At 36.7% G+C, this 19,934-nt stretch overlaps 1 long non-coding RNA gene across 1 annotated transcript in view; it reads left to right on the top strand.

Moving 5' to 3' along the window:
* Positions 1 to 716: 716 nt before the first annotated feature.
* Positions 717 to 19,934, top strand: part of LOC145509584 (uncharacterized) — a 41,788-nt gene continuing 22,570 nt past the window's right edge. The window contains exons 1-3 of the long non-coding RNA XR_014056213.1: positions 717 to 1,041; positions 4,094 to 4,177; positions 6,761 to 6,906. This is a non-coding gene — a long non-coding RNA (uncharacterized LOC145509584). The remainder of the gene's footprint in view (positions 1,042 to 4,093; positions 4,178 to 6,760; positions 6,907 to 19,934) is intronic.

The following is a 19,934-nucleotide window of genomic DNA, read 5'->3' as shown; positions in this document are numbered from 1 at the left end:
CGTTGATTTCATAGCTTTGGGCATTGAAAGGTGATGTCTTGGCAACTGAGCGCATTCGTTTGATGGGCAGTCACAACAAGATACCACCCAAATTTATTAAATGGCAGAATTTTGAACAAAAGAAATTTATTTTTTCACAATTCTGGAGGCTAGAAGTCCAGGATAAATGTGTTAGCAGGGTGGGTTTATTCTGAAGCCTCTCCCCTTGGTTCATCTTGTGTTTCCACATTGTCTTCCCTTCGTACCTGTTTATAGCATTTCCTTTTCTTATAAGGACACTGGTCATAATGAAGTAGGGCCCATACATTGGTAATGATCTCATTTCAAGTACCTTTTTAAGGCCCTATCTCCAAACACGATCACATTCTGAGGTACTTTGAGTTGGCACTTTAACATATAAATTTGGAGGGGACATAATTCACCCCATAACACTCAGATACTTGTGTTTGGACCTAGCATGAAGTTATCAACTAGTCATTCCACACTCACATTTATATGCTTTCAGTACTTCCATTGCTATTTTCAGACGTGCTAATCTTCCTTCTGGTTCTGAAAACATGTCCAACCCCTGCTCTCCTTGCTTCTTTTTTGTTTTCCTTTTAAGTTTTACTCTTTAGAAGATGTTTTTCTTTCTTTTTTTCCATTTATTTCTTTGGCTGCTTCGGGTCTTCCTTGAATCACTCAGGTTCTCTGTTGCTTCTCGCGGGATCTCTGTTGCTTCTCGCGGGATCTCTGCTGCTTCACGCAGGATCTCTGCCGTTTCACGCGGGATCCTCCTTGTGGCACACAGCATCTTTGGTGTGGCGCAGGAGCTCAGTAGTTTGTGGTGCACAGGCCCCAGAACGTGTGGGCTTCAGTAGCTGCAGTAGGTGACTGTATCTCTTCTAACTCCAAAGTCATAGGATTTATCACAGGGACCATTGGAATCATACTTCCGACCAGGGAAGGAAGCGGTTGTTCCCTGCATTGCAAGGCATATTATTAACCACTGGACCACCAGGAAAGTCCTTCTCCTCAGGTCTTTGCACTTGTCTTTGCCTGGTAGGTTCTTTTTAATCTCATATCACTATGTGTCAGGTCTTGGCTTAATGTCAACTTTACAAAGCTGTCTTTTTTGGCCACATTATATAAATTTATCCTAGCGATAACTTGTTATTTTATCTTATTTATTTTCTGAACATTCTATAAGGACAAAAAAAAAAAAAAAGCTACCCTGGATGCCTAGGGACTGATAAGACGTTTAAGCCTAGACCTCAATTTCAATGTCATTAAAAACTGATCTCCCTTTTACAGCTGAGCCATGTTGTTTTCCTGCTGAGTAAGATCCCACAGAATGTTCCCATCAGGAGGGTCTTCACGCAACCCACAGAATAGCCACCTTCCCCGTCTCTTATATGAGTGACCCAGAGCTTTTGAAAGCCAGTTACAGCTTTATCCTTGCCTTAATCCGCCTTCTCTATAGATAAGGTTTATTGAGATATCCACTAATAAAACTGTTGCTTCTTTATGACAGTCGCCAGTATTACCGAATCAGAGCCCCAACCCTATGATCCTTCTTTCTAATTCCCTTGTTGAGACACACCACACAGTTCCTAAGGTATGTGTTCTCTCTCCTTGCAACGAGCAACAGATACTTGTTCAACTGCAGGTGTTCCTGATAGTCTTTGGCTGTTCCATTCTCTCGATCATTACTGTCTCTCTCCTCCATGAGGGAGTAACATACAGGAGGGAACATTTCTGGGTTTGCCTCATCACTTCTTCATCACCAGCAGCTTTCACAGAAATGCTCGCTGTGCCCAGCACATTATAGACGCTCAATTAGTGTTGGATGAACAAATGAATAAACCAACACCAGGATATTTATGGCTATTTTATACCTTTTCAAGTACTTCTCTTTAGAATGTTTTAGGGCCTTCCTAGTGATATTAGGGATATATAAGAAGGAACATAGTCACTCAGTAGGGAATGGCATATCAAAAATGGTATGTGACAAAGATTTTATTTTGCCAAAAGAATTATAAATTAAAATTACTATTATTATGGGAAGAGAATAAATATTATTGTGTCAGGTAATGAAAGTTAGGTTTGTGATGGATACATGGATAAATTGAGGTTTTTTGAAAAATGCACTACATAACAATGTACCTTGGAAACAACATAGGTTCTAAGGAGCCAAGGTAATAAGTTAGACAAAATAGGTTCAAGCTTGTGAGTCTCCAGAATTTTTGCTAGGTTTCAGTCGTGTTCTCATTAAGTATTCACTCTTTGTACCTGCAATGGAAATCTATTTAAAATGTCAATTATTTTCTTAGTCACTGTCACCTTATCTTATAAAAATGGTTTAAAGAGTATGTATACTCTGTAAAGCCATTTTTATGGGGAATGAATAGACAAATTGTATTAGATCCTTACACTTTAAGTTATTATGTAGAAACATTGGGTAATTTGTGTGTCATATAGTCATTGGTTTCAAAAATCGATTGCTTTCAAAAATCTGAATTATAGCTAAACTATTTGTGGAAAAGAAGCAACCCACTTAAAACATCTGAGCCCCAATTTAAAGATCTTTTAGATACTGGATAAGTAGCCATATCACATCCAGTATGAAATTGATATTTATAGAAAACCAATTTCACAAATACTCTTAAGAGCTATGTTTTTGTAAAATAATGTGCAATGCGAGGACTGCAAAGATAGAAGAAATTTATTTCCTTTGTATCTGACTTAATCCATGCAGTAAGTTACAGTTCTAAATTTCACATCTACTGCTTCAGTGCATTTAGATAATACTACAGAAATAGACTATTTGTACTTTATTATTGGATTTTATTTTTCCCAAAGAATTGCAAATTTTTGAAAGATAATTATAAATAATGAAAGATGCATATTGTTTTATCTATTCATATGAAATATTCCATTTCTATCAGTAGTAATAATGTGTATCTAGATATTTCCAGTTCCACATAATCCTGTTTCATGCTTCATTCAAAACAAAATACTCTGATTACTAAATTTGGCTCTAATTCTATATGGAAACTATTGCTGAAGTAGTAAATAGTGTTATGTTTTATAAGAATTGAACAAAGACTCACGAAGCATCCATTTAGAATTCACTACTTTTTTCCTTTTAATTTGTGAAATCAAATTATTTTAAGTGGCCAACAATTATAACTTGAAAGGAATACTTTGTTAATTACATATCTCCTAATGTGGATGTCCAAATGTTTCATTTCTAAATATTTAAGATGAAAGTTTTAATGCTACTTTTCTATGGCTTAAGTTTTTGTGACTTTTAATCTATGAGCTGTTGTATTTGATTTCATGTCTTCAACTCTTTTGAGTTCTGAGTTACACATCCAAATCTCTGGCAAAACATAGGCTTAAATTCCATTGTTTTTATCAGAATGGGAACTTTATTTTATGGAGTGTGAACAGCTGTGCTAAACACTCATTATTAGAATTACATTGAGAACAAAAGTATGAAGGTTTTTGCTTCCTAATTGAAAAAATTTTTTTCAAATGCTACCTTCAAAATGTGACGAGGCACCAAAAGTAAGAAAAAAATAAAAGAGTAAAGAGTAGCTGTTGTTGGAGAACAATCCACTGCAAGGAGTTGGAATATCCCACTGTGTGGGCTGTCTCAGCATAGTTTTGTTAATATATATCTCTGCATACAGCATAATGTACTTAAGTATTTATTTATTTATTTTTAATCAGTTTTTTTTTTTTTTTTCCAGCTAGTTAGGTTACTGGTTCTCCCATAGGTAAAAATTTGGAGGAGTGGAAGATGGATTCTGTTGTGACTTTGACATAAAGAGACAAACTTCAGGGAGCATCAAGGGAACATTCAAATGTTTCTGGCAGGGATTGACCTTGAATGAAATGTTCATGGTCTCTGAGCCCTCTTATTTTGAAACTAGCACAAAGAGCTCCTTAACCTGGGAGAGAACAAAGTTATGGTGAAGGGAGAGCTTTAGAGATGTCTCTTCTGTTCCATGGCTCTCCAGCGGATGAAGTATATTATTTGTTTTCACCAAAATATTAGGCAAAAATGGTTATAAGAGGGAAAGTTTGTTTTCTCTTGTTTCTCCAGGGATAAGCATGAAGCATGCGAGACCTAAATCTGGGCAGAAGGAGTCAACTTTCCCCTTGATCCTGTTCTCCTTTCAGACTGCAGGTACTTTGGGGAAAGAATAGCCAGTAGCCTTTATACTATGACTCAGAGTGTTTGTTAGAATTAAAGCCAAACTTATTTATTATGATCTATTTAATCCAATTAAGAATATTGGTTTCAGGTCTTACATTTAAATCTTTAATCCTTTTTGAATTTATTTTTGTATGTGATGTGAGGTAATGTTCTAATCTCATTGTTTTACATGTAGCTGCCTAGTTTTCCTAGCACTGCTATTGAGGAGATTCTCTTTTTTTCATTGTATATCCTTACCTCCTATGTCACAGATTAACTGACCATAAGGTTTTGTTTCTGGGATCTCTATTCTGTTTTTGAGACCTGAAACCATAAAACTCCTCAAAGAGAACATAGGCAGAAAATACTTTGACAGAATCATAGCAATTTTTTTTTTTAGATCTGTCCCCTAAGGGAAAAAAAAAAATAAAACAAAAATAAACAAATATGATCTAATTAAACTTAAAAGTTTTGTACAACTAACGGAAACCATTGACAAAACAAAAATACAACCTATTGAATGGGAGAAGACATTTGCAAATGATACGATAAAGGGTTAAAATGTATAAACAGTTTATATAAATCAATTTTAAAAGCCCAGTTTAAAAAATGAGCTGAAGACTTGAATAGGCATTTTTTTCGAAGAAGACATACAGTGGGCAACAGACGCATTAAATGATGCTCAACGTAGCTAATTATTAAAGTCAGATCAAAACCACAGTGTGGTATCACCTCACGCCAGTCAGAATGGCTGTCATTAAAAGATCTACAAATAATAAAAAATGTTGGAGAGGATGTGGAGGAAAAGGGAACTCTCCTAAATTTTTGCTGGGAATATAAATTGGTGCAGCAACTATGGAAAACAGTATGGAGGTTCCTCAAAAAATTAAAACAAGAACTACTATATGATCCAGACATTCTAATTCTGTGTAAATGTTGGGAAAATGAAAATGTTAATTCAAAAAGACACTTGCATCCCAGTGCTCATAGCAGCACTGTTTACATAGCCAAGATATGGAAACAACTCAAATGCCCATCAATAGACAAATGGATGATGCAGATCAGAGAAGGCAATGGCACCCCACTCCAGTACTCTTGCCTGGAAAATCCCATGGATGGAGGAGCCTGGTGAGCTGCAGTCCATGGGGTCGCTAAGAGTCGGACACAACTGAGCGACTTCACTTTCACTTTTTACTTTCACACATCGGAGAAGGAAATGGCAACCCACTCCAGTGTTCTTGCCTGGAGAATCCCAGGGACGGGGGAGCCTGGTGGGCTGCCGTCTATGGGGTTGCACAGAGTCAGACATGACTGAAACGACTTAGCAGTAGCAGATATGGTATATATGGCCTTCCCTGGTCGTTCAGATGGTAAAGAATCTGCCTGCGATGCACAAGACTTGGATTCGATCTCTGGGTCAGAAAGATCCCCAGGAGAAGGGAGTGGCTACCTACTCCAGTATTCTCACCTGGAGAATTCCATGGACAGAGGAGCCCAGTAGGCTGCAGTCCGTGGAGTCGCAAAGCATCAGACATGACTGAGTGACTAACACTTATGTGTGTGTGTGTGGTGTTTGTGTGTGTGTGTGTGTGTATATGCATATAATAGAATACTACTCATCCTCTTCCTTCTTGTATATTGCTACCATTCTTGGAAATGGATTTTTCAAGACAATTAAAATTAAATATGTTTTCCTGAAGCATAGTGCATTAATCATTGAGGATATACAGGATGGTTTTTTAAAATGTTCATGCTTATGATTTAAAAAAGGAACTAGAATATTACTAAATAACATTTTCAACTAGACATTTCGTGATTCATGGATATTCATCCCAGTACTAGTCTATCTATTTTATTAGATCTGATGAATCTGTATACTTTGTTTCTTTAGTTCAACATGATTTTATTTGGTATTGATACATAAATTCTATAGCTATACTTTATGAATGAAAAATGTAATCTCCTTTAGACATAGTTCTCTGTATTGCATCACCAAAATTTACACACTCTTTCCAGTATTTATGTGAGATTTTGGGATGATTCTAAAGTCAAGAATGTATAAGGAAGTTTGTCTATTGTGTCTTTCTGCTTCATCTAATATTTTATAAAAAGTCTATTTGACAGTCTAAGAACAAGTCAAATATTTTTGACATCTATACTGAGGTAAAGTCTGGATGAAAACCATATATTTGATAATGGCTTGATATTCAAAATATATCAGTATTAAAAAATGAATAAAGTATACTCTTGAACAACAACAGTGCTCCCATTGGGAGCACTGACCCTCCAAATGGTCTAAAATCTACATATAACTTATAGTAGGACTCCTTATATGCAATTTCTCTGTACCTGTGATTTCAACCAATCTTGAATCCTATAGTACTGTAGTATATATTTAGTGAAAATAACTAAGTGAACCCACACAGTTCAAGCCTGTGTTGTTCAAGTATAGACTATAAACTGTAATTCAATTAAGAAACAGGAAGGGGACCTGAATAGATATTTTTCTAAGGAAAATATTCAAATAGCCAAAAAGTACATGAAAAGGTGCTCATGTATTTCCCTTACAATTAGGAAATGCAAATCAAAACCAAAAAGAAATGAGGTATCACCTTACACTTGCTTGAATGTCTCCAATCAAAAAGACAAGTGATAGCGAGTGTTGCCAAGGATGTGGAGAAAAGGGAACACTTGTCCTCTGTTGGCAGGAAAGTAAATTGGTAAGTCACCATGGAGAACACTATGGAAATTTCTCAAAAACTTAAAAATAGAACTACCACACAATTCAGCCATCATATTCTAGGTACGGAATCAAAAGACATTAAATCACTATCTCAAAGAAATATATACACTCTCATGGTTATTGCAGCATTATTTATAACAGCCAAGACATACAAACAACCTAAGTGTCCATGGACAGACGAATGGATGTAGAAAATATGGCATACATTATCACTAGAATATTATTCAACCATAAAAGGAGAAAATCCTCTCATTTTCAGCAACATGAAACTTAAGGTTGTCATACTAAGAGAATTTAGTCAGTTGAGAAAAACAAATGCTATATGATCTCATTTACACATGAATTTAAAAAGAAAGCAAACTCATAGAAACAGAGACAGATTGGTAGTAGCTAGGTGTGAGGGGTAGGGTTAATGGGTTAAGGTGGTCAAAAGGTACAAATTTCCAGTCATAATTTAAATGCATTCTGGAGATATAATACACAGCATGGTGACTATAGTTACCAATACTATATTATATATTTGAAAGTTGCTAAGAGAAGAGATCTTAAATGTTCTTATCACAAAAAAAACATTGTAACTATGTGAGGTAACGGATGTGTTAACTAAACTTGTAATTATTTTGCAGTATATATGCATGAAAAGTTATGTTATATACCTTAAACCTATACAATGTTATATGCCAATTATACTTCAATAAAGCTGGAAATAAAATTATGAAAATAATGTTTCAGACCATTTGGGGATTAAACAAATCCTTACATTGAATTAGCATGAAGATCTACAAAATGATATTTACTATTACATTTGACTCTTGAACAACACAGGGTTTAGGGACACCCACTCTCTGAGCAAAAATCTTTATAACAACTTTACACTTGGCCCTGCTTATCCACGGTTCTATATCTGCAGAGCCAATCAACCTCAGATAGTGAACTGCTGTAGTAGGTACTTAGTAAAAAAAAGTGCATGTAACTTGACCCATGGAGTTCTTAACCCCTTTAATTAAAGGGTCAACTGTATTGTTGTTATTACTCCTCTATTTTCCATTACTTTACAAGAATCTGATTTAAATAGTATAAATCATTCACACGAAGTCTCAAGATGCCTTATATAGACTAGATGGCAGAACAGGATGAAGTTGGATCAAATTTCTAAAAACCATGTATTTCACTTTGTGGCAATGGAACTAATCCTCTCAGATTTATAGCTCTTGATTTGTGTAACAAGATACCTAATAATTCCTACTGAAGTGTGGAGAAAGAGTAACAAATGGGATTTGGTAAATTTTGCAGAAATACATGCAAGGAAGAAGAAAAAGGTAATTTTTAAATCATAAAACTTTTCATTGAGAAAGAGTCAAAGCTAAAGCCACTCAAAAGTCAGCACTATCTCCTCCTTACAAAATCATGCCTGGAGGAAAAGCATATCCTTGAAATGGAAGAGTTGATTGCATCTTAAGTAGTATTAGACTATGCTAGTAGCCTAAAAGGTATTTACCCAAGGACATTTTGGTATTTTTTTTTTTTTTGGCATGATTTTCACAGGTTTCTGATGTACTCTTGAAAACTCAAAGTTTTGTTCAGTATTTGATATTTGTAGTTGACTGTGTAAAAGATAAAGGCAAACCATTAAACTAATTTCCTTATAGCTTTACAATATTCTGTATTAAAGTGTGGTAATTCTACACACTATAGTACTGTACTGTTGCCTTAATAGTAATGTACTATTGCCTTAATTTCACTAAATGAATTTCCAGAGGGTTGAGACCTTTTTCATCTTTAACCTTCTTCACTTTTCAGCCCACTCCTACACACTACTTTTCTTTCTATAACAGCACCTGCCAAGCCCCTTTCAGAGATTTTAAAAGATAAAAGTGATTAAGAGTAATTTGGAGCAGGTCTAGAAATGACTTAGTGAAGTTAAGGATCAAACTCGAGTATTAGCTGACTTTTGCTGCCCTGGAAATGTGCAGGAAATCATTGTCTACTATAGACTTTCTTTATTAGTCAAATACCTTGAGTTTATTATCTGCCCATCGGTTTGACCTTCTCTAATTATTTGTTCCCCTCTTCAGTGTATAGGATAAAATCTTATTTCTACTAAAATTATACTACGTATGTTATTAGTTGTGCTTAGTTACAAGAGGGCTAAGTGGGAAGGTAAAAAGCGATACCAGTAGAGTAACAGTTTTATTAATAAACAAGACTCACAAACAATAACCTTTTTTTTGTTTGGAGAAAACTAGAAATTAAAAGACCAGCTCTCCACTCCAGCAACTGATGTGGGAAAGCTACAATCAGACTTGCCTTTAGAGTCGCTTCCAAACACCATAGAAGGAACTGCTACCAAATAACTTAAGCAACGGTCAAACGTATTTCTGTCTCTTTGCTTAACGATGCTCTGAATATCACCATAGGACAGGAAAAAGCTGTGTGGGTTAAGTCCTAATCTTAGTCCCTCTGTGATGTTGAAGAGTCATGTACCTGATGGGTATCAATTTAGTCATTCTACAAGGAGCATTTTGCGTTAAGAGCCCAATCAACACAATCCTTGAAAATAATCAAATTTCTCCTTATTTAATTGGGGAATATAATTTTAAGAACACAGGAGAAAATAAAGGTCATCAATAGATGAGATAGGGCTTCAAATAAAGAACTCTTTGCACTGGAGACAAATTATCAGACCTCATGACTTCCTCAGGACCTGCTTTTTTATCTCAACTAATGTGTGCTCGGAGGTTTTTGTCATATGGGTAAAGTTACAAAGAGCAACATTTACATTTACATGACATAATAATTTTTTTCAGTTTCTTTTTTTTTTTTTGCATTTCTGAATTTTTATTGCTCAACTCCTAGGAAATCTGTAAATTAAGATATTACTATATAGCATCAAAGGCCATCACTATAGAAACAAAATATATATATATAAAGAAAACTAATAATATTTAATTATATATTTTATTATAGAAAGGCAATTTCTGCTTTCTATTAAAATATGTGTAAACTTAGTAGTTAAATTTGATGATAAATGCTTCCTTAGCTGCCTCAGATGCCCTTATTATAAAAATTATATGATCATCAATGGAGATGTCAAGTTGCTGAAAAATGCGAGTAGTCTAAATGTGTTTTTTATCACAATGAAAATTTGTCTAAGGGGTCATTTGAATGACATGAAGCTGTTTGGAAGGATCATATATGTTTGTATTTAACAGTAAATAAAGTATTGAAATGAAATTCAGTGATTTCAGAGTTTAACTGCATTTAAAATTAATGTTCTTACTCATGTAATTAAGTTAAAAAGATAGATAGAAGATAATTGTATAGGGAGGAGCTGGAAAGATAAAGACAAAGGTAAATTTGTTTCAGAATATTTTATTTTCACAAGGTTATGGAATATTCCAGAGAATTATATCATTATGTTTATTCTGTTACTTAGAAACTACAATTAATTCCAGTAAAATGTAATTCCCCTTTGTAACACATTTTCCAATACATTGCTTTTTAATCTCAAAAATACATCTTATTTGCAAACTGAAACTGTGATCGAGTTTGCTTTTCTTTCATTGTAATGGTTCAGAAACTTGAAATTACCTGATGGGTCTGGCAACCAAGACGCAAAAAGTAAATACAATCAAAGTTTCTTTTTTCTGTAGTTTTCTTTCCTGATGTATAGTCTCTTACTTCCAGTTCTTAGCTCACTTCTAGCTGTAGAGGGGTGGCCATTTCCAACGAGCGGTCATTTGTGAAAGTACATTGTTTTGTGACAGGACAGTATTTGTTAGAACAGAGTCAGTAGGTGGGGTGATAACTTCATTTATTGGCATATTTATAGTTTTCAATGCAGTTGTTCAGTCTGCACTAGAAAATGAAGCATAATTAGAGGTCAAACAACATTTTCGTTGATGTGAATATGAAGGAATCCAGAAAAGCCTCAGGTTATTTCTTTTTATATTTTATTACTATTTTACAACTGTTAATATGTGTCTTTAGATTTCTGACAGAAAGAGGACACTTACAGGGATCAGAAGGTAATATTCCACAGGGGAAATGTATTTTATACTCAGCAATAGCAATTTACTTTGAGTTCTATGGAGAAAAAGGTTTACATATTGATTCAACTGACCAGCTAGCTTGTTTTTTGACCAGCTAGCTTGTTTTTTTTTTTTTTTTTTTTAAATTTAAGAAGCTAAAAATCTAACCAAGGAATTCAGCTTTTGACTGTAGTGGGTAAAGGGCTGTTACTAGGAACAAGTTAATTTTTTAAAGTGAATTCATTTAGGGAAAAAATAACCCTCATAGAAGCTCTTTATTCTACATGGAGAATTAGTCATTTTGTTTTCTCTCATGATGTACTGTGTCAATAAAGATCCACATACAGATTGCACTCAGCTTTGCTAATGTTCTATCACTCTGGGACCTGCAGATGTAACCTATAGAGATTGTGTGACTTTTACTGCCAAAATCAAGTTTTCCCTAAAAGCACACATCATGTTTCCATCTTCTACACTTGGGTATTTCCTTTCTATAAATGTCCCCCTAATGAATATTAGAGATTTGAATAGCGTGGCAGTTAAAAATATATTGTTTCTTTTCAGATCTTTTCTATAGGGACAAAGAGAGTGTGCCAATTTTCCTTTTTTTTATTCTCACTTAAAAATTAATATTAGCTGAATCCCTGTAATCAGTATGCAGTCAAATAAACAAATCGATCAACAAGGAAATTATCTGTAAGATAAATGTGATATAAACCATCACTATGAAAGGCCAAAGCAGAAATCATTTTATGCAGACCTCAAGCAACTTGATTTCTGAAGGATGGCTTTAATGGTGGCCTTAACTAAAATGTATATTTTAACAAGGCATATTTACAGCACATAATAAATGTTTAAATTAGATTAATTAGTGTGTATCGTGGAGGCTTTCTTACTGTTTAGAATTATTTGCCTTGCTAACGTAGTAAATCTAGATGAGCTGAGCATTCAAATCATTCTAATAACAACACTTGGCATTTGTACAGTGTGTTATATTTTCTAAGTACTTTATAATTACAGTATTAATTAGTTAAGTGACAGAGTGATCTTGTGAAGAAGTCTGCACTGTTATCCCTTTTCACAAATGAGGAAGCTTAAAATGCAAAGGACAGTAATTCACATTGCAAGCAAAATCAGGTTACAACTAAAAAACATTTTAAATGACTTGTGCATATCTGATGCTGCATGATTTCATGTTTTTTGGATGAAGAGGTAAAAGTTTCATTCCATATGCAGATTTTCAGAAAGCCCACAGACTAAGGAAGGAATAGAAAAGAGAGTTTTTTTCATTCCCATTACATTCTGTCTCCTATACTAAACTTTCATTATATCCTTGAGGCTGAGCTGTTGCACCTAGAACTATGATAGGGAACTTGGTAGCCTCCTAGAGGATCCTTAGTTGCGTATCAGAGGAAGCATTGTCTGTTCTTTACTGAAGCATCTGTAGTGCTCCATGTAGGGCAAAGGGGAACAATAATTTCAAAGGCTAATGAGGCTGGGAAATTCGTTTGTCTCTTTGGTTTATAATCTCAATGCAAATTAAGTAGGATTTCCAAAATATTATAGAATAACATTAGATTATCTTAAGCAACTTCACCAAGCATTAATTAATTCCTTATTTATGTTCTGGCTTCTAAAGGAAAATCCTAAATTAGTAGAACAAGGTTTCTGTGTTAAGTGACTTATAGTTTAGCGGAAGGATATAAACATGTCAACAAATTAAAACAATATGAAACAAATAGTTGTTAGCCACCTGCCAACCATCAGGCATGATTTTAGGGCCACAACAGTGAACAAAAGAGGTAAAAAATCCTGCCTTTATCTAGCAGATATTCCAGTGAGTTAATAAAAAACTATTAAAGGTAGTGTGATAAAAGAGGGATAGAGTGCATATAGATGGGACATGCAAGAAAAAGGTAGCCAGTACTTACATATCTGCAGGACATTGATGAAGTGCCATTTGGATTTAATATTGTTAAATGAGTAAATGTTTGTTTGAGAGTTAGAGAGAAGATGGTAGGACAACTGAAGGGATTGGAGGGTGGAGGCTGACCGAAGAGAGAAAGGATTAGGTGTGGAAAAAATATACTAAACAGAGAAAGTTTGGTGGACAAAGATTTGGACATATGAAAAAGTCTGGTAGATTGCAAGTAATTAGGCAAGGCCGAAACTCAGAAGATATAGGCAGTTGGCTTCAAAGATTAGTAGAAAAAGTATGAGTGAAGTCGCTCAGTCGTGTCTGACTCTCTGCGACCCCATGGACTGTAGCCTACCAGGCTCCTCCGTCTGTAGGATTCTCCAGGCAAGAATACTGGAGTGGGTTGCCATTTCCTTCTCCAGGAGATCTTCCCAACCCAGAGATTGAGCCCGGGTCTCCCACATTGGAGGCAGATGCTTTACCATCTGAGCCACTAGGGAAGTCACTAGAAAAAGTATAGATCCACATAATCTGGAAAATTAAGAATACTGTAATTATGGCTGTGTAGTATACTGGCAGAGAAGATGGCCAAGAAGGATGGTGCTGGCGCTGTTGGCTTGATGGTGAAGGAGGATGAGAATATTAGTTTTAGGAGAGGTGAGAAGGGTCAGAGGCTTCCATCTCTATTTGACTTCCCAAAGGAAGCTCTAACTAATATGAAAAGTGAAAGTGAAGTCATTCAGTCATGTCCGACTCTTTGTGACCCCATGAACTGTAGCATAGCAGGATCCTCCGTCCATTGGATTTTCCTGGCAAAGAGTACTGGAGTGGGTTGCCATTTCCTTCCCCAGGGGATCTTCCCAACCCAGGGATCAAACCCACATTGTAGGCAGATGCTTTACCATCTGAGCCACCAGGGAAGTAATCAGATAATAAAATAGAAAACCAAACTACAGCCACCAGAACAAAAACTTGATCCTTTATTTGATTGGTCCTCTATTATCTCCTTTCCCTCTCCCTCCAGTTATATGTATTAAATGATCAGCTGAGAGACTACTGAAGGCAAAGCAAAACCAATCAAAATCCCCTTGAAATCCACAGGTTAACGTAAACAAAAAGATTTAAAATTAGGTAAAGGGGATGCAAATAGCTGTGAAAAGAAGAGAAGCCAAAAGCAAAGGAGAAAAGGAAAGGTATTCCCATTTGAATGCAGAGTTCCAAAGAATAGCAAGGAGAGATAAGAAACCCTTCCTCAGGGATCAGTGCAAAGAAATAGAGGAAAACAACACAATGGGAAAGACTAGAGATCCCTTCAAGAAAATTAGAGATACCAAGGGAACATTTCATGCAAAGATGGGCTCAATAAAGGACAGGAATGTTATGGACCTAACAAGCAGAAGATATTAAGAAGAGGTGGCAGGAATACACAGAAGAACTGTACAAAAAAGATCTTCACGACCCAGATAATCACGACGGTGTGATCACTCACCTAGAGCCAGACTTCCTGGAATGTGATGTCAAATGGGCCTTAGGAAGCATCACTACGAACAAAGCTAGTGGAAGTGATGGAATTCCAGTTGAGCTATTTCAAATCCTCAAAGATGATGCTGTGAAAGTGCTGCACTCAATATGCCAGCAAATTTGGAAAACTCAGCAGTGGCCACAGGACTGGAAAAGGTCAGTTTTCATCTCAATCCCAAAGAAAGGCAATGCCAAAGAATGCTCAAACTACTGCACAGTTGCACTCATCTCACACGCTAGCAAAGTAATGCTCAAAATTCTCCAAGCCAGGCTTCAGCAATATGTGAACCATGAACTTCCAGATGTTCAAACTGGTTTTAGAAAAGGCAGAGGAACCAGAGATCAAATTGCCAACATCTGCTGGATCATCGAAAAAGCAAGAGAGTTCCAGAAAAACATCTATTTCTGCCTTATGGACTATGCCAAAGCCTTTGACTGTGTGGATCACAGCTAACTATGGAAAATTCTTCAAGAGATGGGAATACCAGACCACCTGACCTGTCTCTTGAGAAATCTGTATGCAGGTCAGGAAGCAACAGAGCTGGACGTGGAACAACAGACTGATTCCAAATAGGAAAAGGAGTACGTCAAGGCTGTATATTGTCACCCGGCTTACTTAACTTATATGCAGAGTACATCATGAGAAACGCTGGGCTGGAAGAAGTACAAGCTGGAATCAAGATTTCCAGGAGATATATCAATAACCTCAGATATGCAGATGACACCACCCTTATGGCAGAAAGTGAAGAGGAACTAAAGAGACTCTTGATGAAAGTGAAAGAGGAGAGTGAAAATGTTGGCTTAAAGCTCAACATTCAGAAAACTAAGATCATGGCATCTGTTCCCATCACTTCATGGCAAATAGATGGGGAAACAGTGGAAACAGTGTCAGACTTTATTTTTTTGGGCTCCAAAATCACTGCTGATGGTGATTGCAGCCATGAAATTAAAAGACGCTTACTCCTTAGAAGGAAAGTTCTGACCAACCTAGATAGCATATTTAAAAGCAGAGACATTACTTTGCCAACAAAGATCTTTCTAGTCAAGGCTGTGGTTTTTCCAGAAGTCATGTATGGATGTGAGAGTTGGACTTTGAAGAAAGCTGAGTGCCGAAGAATTGATGCTTTTGAACAGTGGTGTTGGAGAAGACTCTTGAGAATCCCTTGGACTGCAAGGAGATCCAGCCAGTCCATCCTAAAGATCAGTTCTGGGTGTTCATTGGAAGGACTGATGTTGAAGCTGAAACTCCAATACTTTAGCCACCTCATGAGAAGAGTTGACTCATTGGAAAAGACCCTGATGCTGGGAAGGATTGGGGGCAGGAGGAGAAGAGGACGACAGAGGATGAGATGGTTGGATGGCATCACCGACTCGATGGACATGGGTTTGGGTAAACTCCGGGTGTTGGTGATGGACAGGGGGGCCTGGTGTGCTGCGGTTCATGGGGTCTCAAAGAGTCGGACACGACTGAGTGACTGAACTGAAAGGGGTTGCAAAAGAGGCAGACACCACTTAGTGACTGAACAACAAGAGCAGCAACAACAAATGTTATGTTACAAACATATATAATAAACCTTATATGAAAGGGAATCAAATGGCAGACTGTTTCGAATGGCACAAGTTTCTTAGTTTTACAGAGAAAGGAGTTGATTTGTAGAAAAGTTGAGTGGTTTTCCAAGTATTTGCAGTATATGGAGACTTCTCTTTATTCAGAAATGTAATAAACTTGGGTTGTTGTTATCATTATGGCTACCAGTATTGCTCTAGCCACTATGGAGCCTCTTTTCTTCTTACGCTTATCTGTTACCTAGTCAAAGTGACTAAGTTCGCTTGCTGAATGACTTGTAGACAGACTTCAAAACTTTTCTTAATAAAAAGTACTGATGCTGAAAAGTACTCATACTGATGCTAATGGGAGATTAGCAGTCAAATGAGTTTTTCTCTCCTTATATACTACCTATTGGAAGAATTGTGAGGGAACTATTAGAGAGGGAAAAGCAAAAAATTTGGGAGGCGATGAATTTTGAGGCGCTTAAGCATTTTCTGTATCACTGTCCTCATGAGGAGGTAGAACTGTTTCAGTGTTTAACATTCTCTTAATCTGTAAAGTATCAAATTTGCTTGTGAAAATCTGGTTCTACAACTACAAGTCCAGAAACTCCTGCCTATAAATAACATCAAAATCTATGGTACATGAATTTTACTCAAGTATTTTTCCCTCCCCAAGAATAATAACGATAACTAGAACAAGAACATCATCATTATCAACAACAACAAACAACAAAGGGATTGATGAGCTATAACATGCTATTTTCCTTCTCAGAAAATAGTTTTATGTATACCTTTGAGAGAGAAACAATTTGTCTGGATCTCATTTTTCTCTCTTGTAAAAAAGAAGGGTGCCAACTAACCTTACTGTTTTAATAGTGTTCTTCAGAGTACTATTAGATGAGAGGAAATTATAATATGAGTGTTGAATAAGAAGAAAATATTATTTTCAGATAATATGATTTTATGCCAAGAAAGGCCAGATTATTTTTACCACAAAACTATTCGAAACTTTAAGATAAAATATTAAGATTGCTCATTACAAAAGCAATGGTGGTGCTTGAACTCTGATCTGGGAAGATCCCACCTACTGCAAAGAATCTAAGCCTGTGTGCCACAACTATCGGGTCTGTGCTCTAGAGACCAGGAGCCTCAACTGCTGAAGCCTGTGCACCATAGGGCCTGTGCTCGACAACAAGAAAGAAGCCTCCACAATGAGAAGCCCATGCATCACAACTAGAGAGTAGCCCCTCCTCACAACATCTGGAGAAAAGCCCAAGCAGCAACAAAGACCCAGCATAGCCAAAAAGAAATAAATAAAATAATTTTTAAAGAGCAATACAAAAAGTTCATGCCTTTTCTATAAAAATAAAAATTTAAAAATCCCATTTTTAATAGCAACATAAAAGTTAAGTACGCTATGGGCTGAATTTTGACTCCCCAAATCCATACATGGAAGTTCTAATGCCCAATATGATTGTACTTGAAGTAACAGATAATAATAGTTGAGTGATATAATGCTTAAGAGTGGAGACTTGATCCTTTGATTTTGTGTTTTTAAAGAAGAGCAGCCAAAGAATTTGCTCACTCTGCTAGTTGAGAACACAGCAAGAAGTTAGCCATCTGTCAGCCAGGAAGAGACCTCTCAGCCACAACTGAACCTTACTGGAGCCTTGGTCTTGGACTTCCCAGCCCCCAGAACTGTAAAAATGTAAATTTCAGTTGCTTAGGTCACTCAGTTTCTGGTGTTTTTATAGCAACTTAAGCTAATGGATACAGATTTTGGTTCTGAGACGTATATGTGTGGGGGTGCTTCTGCATCAAATACTTTAAAATGTGGAAGCAGATTTGAAATGTATAGAGTACATTTCCAATGTATAGAATAGCTTTGAAACTATAAAAAGAAGAGGCTGGAGGACTTTTGAGAAACGTGCTATAAAAATACTATATGACCCAAAAATCCCACTACTGAACATACACCCTGAGGAAACCATAATTGGAAGGCACACACATCCCAATGTTCATCACAGAGCTATTTACAATAGCTAGGGTATGGAAGTAACCTAGGTGGGGGCTTCCCTTTTGGTTTAGCTGGTAAAGAATCCTCCTGCAATGATATATGGTATCTAGAAAGATGATATTGATGAACTTTTTTGCAGGGCAGCAAGGGAGACACAGATATAGAGAAGAGACTTGTGGACATAGTGGGGGAAGGAGAGGATGGCACAAATTGAGAAAGTAGCATTGAAACATAAATATTACCATATGTAAAATCGTAGCCAGTGGGAATTTGCTATATGATTCAGAGAGCTCAAATTCGGAAATCTCTGACAACCTAGAAGAATGTGATGGGGTGGGAGGTTCAAGAAGGAGGGGACATATGTATACCTATGGCTCATTCATGTTGATATATGGCAGAAATTGACACAATATTGTAGAGTAATTATCCTCCAATTAAAAATAAAAAGAAAACATTTAGCCCTGAACAATAATAAAACTCTAATTTCAAAACTGACAAAAAAAATCCCACATTACCCATAACAGATTTTTGATAGAAATATGACATTAAAGGCCATTGTGATGATATCTCAGATAGATATGAGGAACGTGTTACTGGAAACTATTGGAAAGGTGATCCTTGTCACAAAGCGGTAAAGAAGTTTTGACAAGGATTTGGAGAAATTGGAATGCTTGTGCACTGTTGGTGTGAATGTAACATGGTTCAGTTGCCATGAAAAATAGTTTGTTTCTCTTCCTCTCAGAAAATTAGAAATACATTTACCATAAGATCCGACAAGTCCAACGTTAAGTATCTACACAGTAGAGTTGGAAACAGGGTCTCAAAGACATATTTGCACACTCTTGTTCATGGCAGTACTATTCACAATAACCAAAAGGTGGAAGCAACTTAAGTCCAATGAAGGATGAATGAATAAACAAAGTGTGGTATGTGCATACAATAGAATATTATGTAGTCACCAAAAGGAAGGAAGTTCTGATCTATACTTGAGGACATATACTAAGTGAAATAATAAAGGCAAAATAAGACACATACTATGTGATTCCACATAAAATAGAGACAGAAAGTAGAATGATGGTTGCCAGAGACCAGGAGGAGGGAGGAACAGAGAATTATTTAATGAGTAGAGAGTTTCAGTTTTGCAAGATGAAAAGAGTTCTGGAGATTGAATGCACGATAATGTGAATATACTTACTACTGAGCTCTACATTTAAGATGCTTAAGATGGTAAATTAATGTGATATGATTTTACCACAGTTTATAAGAATTGTTTACAAGGTTAAAAGGAGCAGTGACTCTACAAGGGACTTACTCAGACTGCTCGTGAGTGTCCAGGAGTCTCCAGCGGAGGCGTGGGTCAGCAGTGGCCTGCTGCAGGGTTGGGGGCCTGAGCGTGGCAGTGCATGCATGGGACATTTTGAAGGAGGTAGCCATTATCTTCACTACCTCCACCATAGTTTGGCCTCAGGTGAAATAACAGGGAGGGAACACTGCCCTGCCCATCAACAGAAAATTGGATTAAAGATTTACTGAGCATGGCCCTGCCCATCAAACAAGACCATTTTCCCCTCAGTCAGTCTCTCCCATCAGGAAGCTTCCGTAAGCGTCTTATCCTTCTCCATTAGAGGGCAGACAGAATGAAAACCACAATCACAGAAAACTAACCAGTTGTATCACGTGGACCACAGCATTGTCCAACTCAGTGAAACTATGAGCCATGCTGTGTAGGGCCATCCAAGACAGACGGGTCATGGTGGAGAGTTCTGACAAAACATGGTCCACTGGAGAAGGGAATGGCAAACCACGTCAGTATCTTGCCTTGAGAACCCCATGAACAGTATGAAAAGGCAAAAAGATAGGACACTGAAAGATGAGCTCCCCAGGTCAGTAGCTGCCCAATTTGCTACTGGAGATCAGTGGAGAAATAACTCCAGAGATCAGTGGAGAAATAACTCCACTCCAGAAAG

This window comes from Giraffa tippelskirchi, chromosome 6 (genome assembly GCF_054371585.1).
Source record: "Giraffa tippelskirchi isolate mGirTip1 chromosome 6, T2T-mGirTip1v1.2.pri, whole genome shotgun sequence".
Lineage (NCBI taxonomy): Eukaryota > Metazoa > Chordata > Mammalia > Artiodactyla > Giraffidae > Giraffa > Giraffa tippelskirchi.
The sequence above is the reverse complement of the archived record's forward strand: the minus strand, read 5'-3'. Positions and strand labels throughout refer to the sequence as shown.